Here is a 7500-nt window from a genome sequence, read left to right as displayed (position 1 = left end):
CTCACTTGACTCTGATGATGACTTCCGCACAGGTTGTCGAAACGTCAGTCACTGCCACCGACAACAGTCCTTCTCAGGACTACACTCACCCGGACGATCAGACTACACCTTCACATGTTACCCCCGGGTTCAAACCATTTACTGCAGTGATTTTATTGGAATTGGAACTGATTGATCGTAAGGTGGATTTTCGGAAACCTAGGTTGTTCAAGCGATAGCGAGGATATCGGTCAGCTGAGGAAAGGGCTTCACCTTAACTACAAAGTCAGTTAAAATACTATGGAAACTACAATTCGTGGGATTTTCATACGATAAATGTTGTTACGAGGAAAGACAAGGAGCGTGAGTACATCTCAAGGGCGTGAAATAGACAACAATAAGAAGTTCACCATTCTTCGCTTGCGAAATTTTAGCCAAAAAGAATGCCAAACAATCGTGTCTGGTGTGGGAACAGTCCCATTAATCAGCATCCTTTACTGTAGCTGAACTCATTGGCGAATTTCCTCTGATTTGACCAGTAGTATGTGTTCATAGCAGCCGTCTTCGATGCCGGAGCGGGGCTTAACGCCGACGACTTTGAAGAGTAAAGTCTCCTTGATGTCGACGATCAAAACGCGTTCATTTTGGAAAGTAGTGTCCAGAAATACCCGGTGTATGTGTACTATTCTTGTAGCTAACACCATTTGCCGCTCCGGCCACTCAATACGTTCGACCCCTCTCCTATATTTCAACTTTCTCCACCATAGTTGCCTACATGTCTTCGCAGTTTTCTTTGTCGCTGCTATGCAACATGATCATTTTGGCCACTGCCAAGTGTGGACAATTTTTGGCCAAATCGCGTTCTTTCAATGCGCAAAAAAATGGTCAAGGAGAACTTGCTAGGCGCTAAGATCGATTATTTCAAACTTAAGATACAGCTATCGACCAGAAAACGCAAAAAAAAAATCGTGTCATAGGCGCTTCAATGCCACAAAATGTCTTTCATCATTGGAACATGAGCTCATGTTCTCCTGTGCCAATTTACATCTTTGCTTTATGACGTTAAAACTTATGAAAATGAAAAATAATTGGAAAGCTTTTAAGGGGACGCACAATCCTAAATAGATTCTAAAAGCCTGTTTGTAACTAATCATGGTTTTCTTTTTATTTCTCATCATTATTTTCATTACTTTCCTCGTTTTATGTGTATGATGTAGTCTTGATACGTTGGTAAATATAAAAACATAATAATTCATAATTGAACTGAAGCTTACTGCTATTCCAAAATAGATTACCTCTAGGCACGACTTGTTTTCATTGTTAGTGAACAAGCGTAGTTAAAGTTTAGCGGGAATTAGCCACCTGTGCCTTGGCCAAAAGTGGTTACAACTACTCAAAATGTACATAGCCACAAAATTATTGGCCATGATAATTTATGTGAAATAAAAAGGCATCAGTGATTGAACTTAGATGTATAAATTAAAAGAAAGGCGAGGCTGAGGCAAACTTACCAGAACAAGCCTTCGACTTGATTATGTTCATCATATTTTCCAGCTGACTGAAGTCTTTTACCTCAACCACTTGTCCATCTTCACAGGCAATTGAGAGAAGGGTACTCTGATCTATACTAGGACCAATCCCTACAGCAATTACTCGAACATCCTTTGCCTTTAATAAAATAAATGCGTGCAATGAATGATACGTTTTAGTATATACTAAAACAGTGGAGAGCATTGAAAACACGCTCTGATTAGCTTCTAATACTCCGAATATCCTTAACTATTCACCTTCAAACAACTCGTGCGGGATTTGCGCCTGAAAATATTGTAATCGTTGCAGGAATAACGAGTTTCAATTAAATACTAAAATAACTATTCACCTCAGTGTCGGTGCCTAGAGGTAGATATTCATCGAGCCGCGAAGCTGGGAGGTAAATATCCACCACTTATCGCCTTCATTTCAATGGATAGTTGTTAAATATCATGTTACCATGGATTGTACAATCAAACCAGCCCGTGAAATATGAGAGAAGGGTAAAACCTAAAGTTGCCTTTAGGTTTTGTTGATCTTCCATCTGTGAATACAATCATGACATTTGGTTTGTCTGGTCTGTCTCCTCCAGCCTTGGTAAATAGCTGATCCATCGCCATTTTCAGGGCTAGATCAGTACGGGTGTAAAGTTTCAGTCGACGAGGTTCGTTGGCTATTTTCTCCAATAGTTCGTTCTTGTCATGATATTTTGAGTCGGCAAATCTAAACACCAGCATTTTCGGCCTTCTCGTGAAACGTTATAAAGCCGAAGTGATCACCATCAGGCGCAGGGTGGAAGTTTTTAACCGGGTCACTTATGAAGCTGATAGCCTAATTGAGATTGGGTATCTTACACTCAAGGACTTGTCGAGAACGATTGCAATGTCCAGTCTGACCGTGCATGGAGAAGCTGTGTAAACAAAAAGGAGAAATATCTTGAGGACATATATCAGTGATAAATGACAACAGTGAGATCTGAGTTGTGAGGAAACATGAAATTGAAGTAAAACCAATCCCCCTTTAACTGTCTGATCAAAGGTATCCGATTACAGCCAACTGTCCGATTACGCTGTACTATTACAATAAAACAGATAATGTGAAGGTGTAGTCTGATCGTCCGGGTGAGTGTAGTCCTGAGAAGGACTGTTGTCGGTGGCAGTGACTGACGTTTCGACAACCTGTGCGGAAGTCATCATCAGAGTCAAGTGAGTGATTGTTGTCAGTAGAATGTTCTTATTCCAGTTCGTGTGAAATGATCGGTTGGTTTTGCCGTGATGTTATTGGCTGTAAGACTCAAGTGACGTAAGTCGTTCGTGATTGGTCTGTTTCGGTCTGTCGGTAAAGCTAGGTTGTTCTTTTTCGGTCGTTTGTGATGTTTATGTCGTGAATGAGTCGTTTGTATGGGGCGGGTAGTTGTTGACATCTGTTTAGGGGAGTCTGTTCTAAGTTAGTAAACCAGCTTTCCAGAGTCAGTCGTTGAAAATAGTCAGTGCTGTAGGTTAGGCAGGAATAAGAACATTCTACTGACAACAATCACTCACTTGACTCTGATGATGACTTCCGCACAGGTTGTCGAAACGTCAGTCACTGCCACCGACAACAGTCCTTCTCAGGACTACACTCACCCGGACGATCAGACTACACCTTCACATGTTACCCCCGGGTTCAAACCATTTACTGCATTACGTTCACTTGGACGACAGAGCGAAAGACTTGCGAATGACTACATCACCTACGCAAGCACTGTCAGGCGAATACGACAACAACTCTGGTTCAATCACCGCTGTAAAGATCACGGCCTTGTTCCGGCCGGGCTCAAACTTAAGCCCCCGTTGAACACACAGGAGGCCATCCAGATCGTCAAAGCCACCTGCAGGCGACTGGTCAAAGCGCGGATAAATGATTGCCACAGAAGACTCAAACACCACAGAAACAAATTACGACAACTACACGACCAACTGAAACAACTGATACCAACTGACCTACTTGACACCGTTACGACAATTGCCGACAAACGAGCCAACAAGACGACTGAACGCGCCCGCACTGGACATCAACAAAAATTGACACGACTGCTACGAGACAAAGAAGAGAGACGAAGCAAACCGGACGACAACTGGGTAAGTAACATTTCTTCTCGTTCCTTAGACAAGACTGAAACTCGGGTACTATCATACGGACTAAAACACTCAGTAACACCTAAACGCATACCGACTGAGGCTATTGTATCTAGTGTTGAGGCGGCCCTGTCTCGGCAACGAGAACTATCTGAGCCGACCAAGGATAACATCAGAAGCAGAATTGCCTCCACTATACAATCAACGTCACTACATGACAGCAACTTGACTAAAGACGAACAACGCGCACTGAAACGACTGAGAAACGACGAGAACATAGTTATCCTACCAGCCGACAAAGGACGAGTTACTGTTGTTATGGACAAAACTGACTATCACGACAAAATGAACGCACTAGTTAACGACAAACGAACCTACGAAGAACTCAAACGTGACCCAACTCCTGCCCTTCAACGTAAACTCAACAGTAAACTACTGACACTCAAGAAAACGAACGCCTTTGACAACCAACGGTACTATCGACTGAGGTGCTCGGTACCACAGCCACCGAAACTCTACGGTTTGCCGAAACTACACAAACCTGGTTTCCCGATGCGACCTATTGTTTCTTTCTGTGGCTCTCCCACATACCAACTATCCAAGTACCTGACGACAATACTACAACCGCTAACCGACAAATCCAGACATAAACTACAATCCACTGAAGACTTCATTAACGCTACCAAGACTGTTCAGATACCTGACGACTACAAACTAGTGTCATTTGATGTGAAATCACTGTTCACAAGTATTCCACTTCAATTAGCATTACAATGCACTGAGACTGCAATCCGAAAATCTACCGAACCACTACCGCTACCGACAGACGACATCATGGACTTGCTAAACATTTGCCTAACGTCTACTTACTTTCAGTACAACGGTAAACACTACAAACAGTTACACGGCACTGCCATGGGGTCTCCAGTTTCTGTTGTTATAGCAGAAATTGTGATGCAGAACATCGAGGAACGCGCCCTTTCGACTTGCCGACAAACGATACCGCTTTGGTTACGTTACGTTGACGACACATTCACCGCCGTTCGACACGACGAAATTGACGCATTCCACAACCACCTTAACGAACAAAACACTGACATACAGTTTACCAGAGAAGTCGAAGAAAATGGCAAACTTCCTTTTCTAGACTGCCTGGTAAGCCACAACGACAACTCATTACGAACGACAGTTTACAGGAAACCGACACACACCGACAGATTACTAGACGAGTCATCCTACAACCCTACATCACACAAAGCCACAACTATCAGAACTCTAACACGACGCGCACAACTAGTATGTGACTCGACAGACAGCTTATCCGACGAGAACAAATACCTTCACCGTGTTTTTACGAAGAACAACTACAACAACGACTTCATCCGACGAAACACTCACCGACCCACTACCACTACCGAAACAAACGACACCGCAACCCCTACGACTACAGCAACCATACCGTACATAAAAGGCATGTCTGAAAACATCTCGCGCATCTTACTACCCTTCAACATCCGCGTCGCCCACAAACCCATCACCACACTACGTCAGTTACTAACCAACGTTAAAGACAAAGACGAACCGAGGAACAGACAGGGAACGATTTATAAGATCAATTGTTCCGACTGCCAAGCCTCCTACATCGGTGAGACTGGCAGAAACCTCACAACAAGACTGACTGAACACAGACGGGCGACGAGGAAAGGTGATGTCAGCAATCACATTGCTGAACACCATCGACTTACCAACCACAACATTGACTGGGACTCTGCGCAATGCCTAACCTACAGCACTGACTATTTTCAACGACTGACTCTGGAAAGCTGGTTTACTAACTTAGAACAGACTCCCCTAAACAGATGTCAACAACTACCCGCCCCATACAAACGACTCATTCACGACATAAACATCACAAACGACCGAAAAAGAACAACCTAGCTTTACCGACAGACCGAAACAGACCAATCACGAACGACTTACGTCACTTGAGTCTTACAGCCAATAACATCACGGCAAAACCAACCGATCATTTCACACGAACTGGAATAAGAACATTCTACTGACAACAATCACTCACTTGACTCTGATGATGACTTCCGCACAGGTTGTCGAAACGTCAGTCACTGCCACCGACAACAGTCCTTCTCAGGACTACACTCACCCGGACGATCAGACTACACCTTCACATGTTACCCCCGGGTTCAAACCATTTACTGCAAAACAGATAATGTTCGAATCACAGTTGGGGATATTTTAGTGTTCTTGATTGAAGGAGTATTCGTGCTCACTATTTCAAATCAGCTTCGCACTCTGCCAATTTGAAACGACTCGTCTCAGTTCTTCCTGAATTGCACTCCACCCAGTCCTATTACTTTTACTAATCATGAAATACAATTGATATTTTATTAGAAAAGTTCCACTTAAGCTCATTTCTAGCACATGAATCCTACCTTCAGCCTGAGCCATAACTAAATCTTTCATTAAAAAATAAGGAACAACAGAAAATTACTCCATAAAAAAGAAAACCTACAGCATTTTTGTCCGTTACATGGAACTGTCTTTTTAGCTGGCCCGAGCAAACTGCAGTCTTTTCCATTGTTAGATGACGGGGGATTGGTGCAGGTTCTTGTAAGCGTCTTCACTCCTCCTCCACACGTCACGCTGCACTTCGACTCAGACCAATCAGTGTAACCCCCGTCAACAGCTTTATGGGAGGAAAAGAAAGATCAATCTTCCTAAGGTCGACCCTCAGCAGTTTGGCACTGTTCCCGGTTCAAGCACCACCGAAGCCCTAATTAGTATGACTCATGCCTGGTACAGTGCTACTGACGGTAACGGGGCGTCTGTGAGGGTGAGGCTATCGGGTCACACAGGTAAAACTTCCAAGTAAAATCGAAGCTACGTTTGGAGGCATTTTTATTCATTTTCTTAAGGATACAGCGTGTTCTCGTCATGGTTAGACATTGTATTGCGTACGGGTGCAACAGTCTATTCAGTGAATCGACAACTGACGAGATCCACAAGATTAGGATCAAATCCGCGGTCTTGCCAAACACGTTCAACTATCAAACTAGAGGCGAAAAACACGCACATAAAAAACCTCTCAAATAAAGAACTTACAAACGACCAGATTAATTTACTTGCAAAAGGGCTTAAATTCATTCCAACCCACGCTACAAAACAATAACAGATCAGACAACAACTGTTGTGTGACTTTGATCAGTTCGCAAGGAGAATGCGTCTGATTTACACATTCCGAGGGGAGGACAAAAAACCCATCCCTGCCATGTCAAATCTACATGGATACCACCAATACAAAAATTAGTAGCCCTTGAAAGCTATTTAGAAGAGGTTAAAAGTGACCTTTCAGAAATAGAAATTACAAAGCCAAAACAATTTGCTTCCGGCCGAACGCAAGGCGCTGAGGGCCTTGAAACATGACTCTGAGTTAAACCTCAAATAGGCCGACAAAGGAACAACAACCGTAGTCAGGAACAAACGCGACAAAATTTTGCCGTTCCTTTCCGAAATGACAGCCATTCTGTACTGTACCGTTTTTAATTTTCGTCAACGATCTTCCCGAAGCTGTTGGATCGGACTCAACTATTCACGCTTAATCGGATGACACCACATTTAAAGCCAGCGCTAATAACGATAACGCACCTTTGGAATTAGAACGACGTCTTCAAGAATACATGGATAAATTAAGCAAATGGTCTAGCGAAAATGGGATGGTCCTAAACGCCGTTAAAACCAAAGCATTACTTATTACCGGAAAGAGGCTACATTTATCATTAGCTGATGGCAATCACCTGTCAGTGACCCTTGATGGGGCCGAAATAGAACAAGTAACTTCTTATAAATTGCTTGGTGT

This window comes from Stylophora pistillata, chromosome 11 (assembly GCF_964205215.1).
Source record: "Stylophora pistillata chromosome 11, jaStyPist1.2, whole genome shotgun sequence".
Lineage (NCBI taxonomy): Eukaryota > Metazoa > Cnidaria > Anthozoa > Scleractinia > Pocilloporidae > Stylophora > Stylophora pistillata.
The sequence above is the reverse complement of the archived record's forward strand: the minus strand, read 5'-3'. Positions refer to the sequence as shown.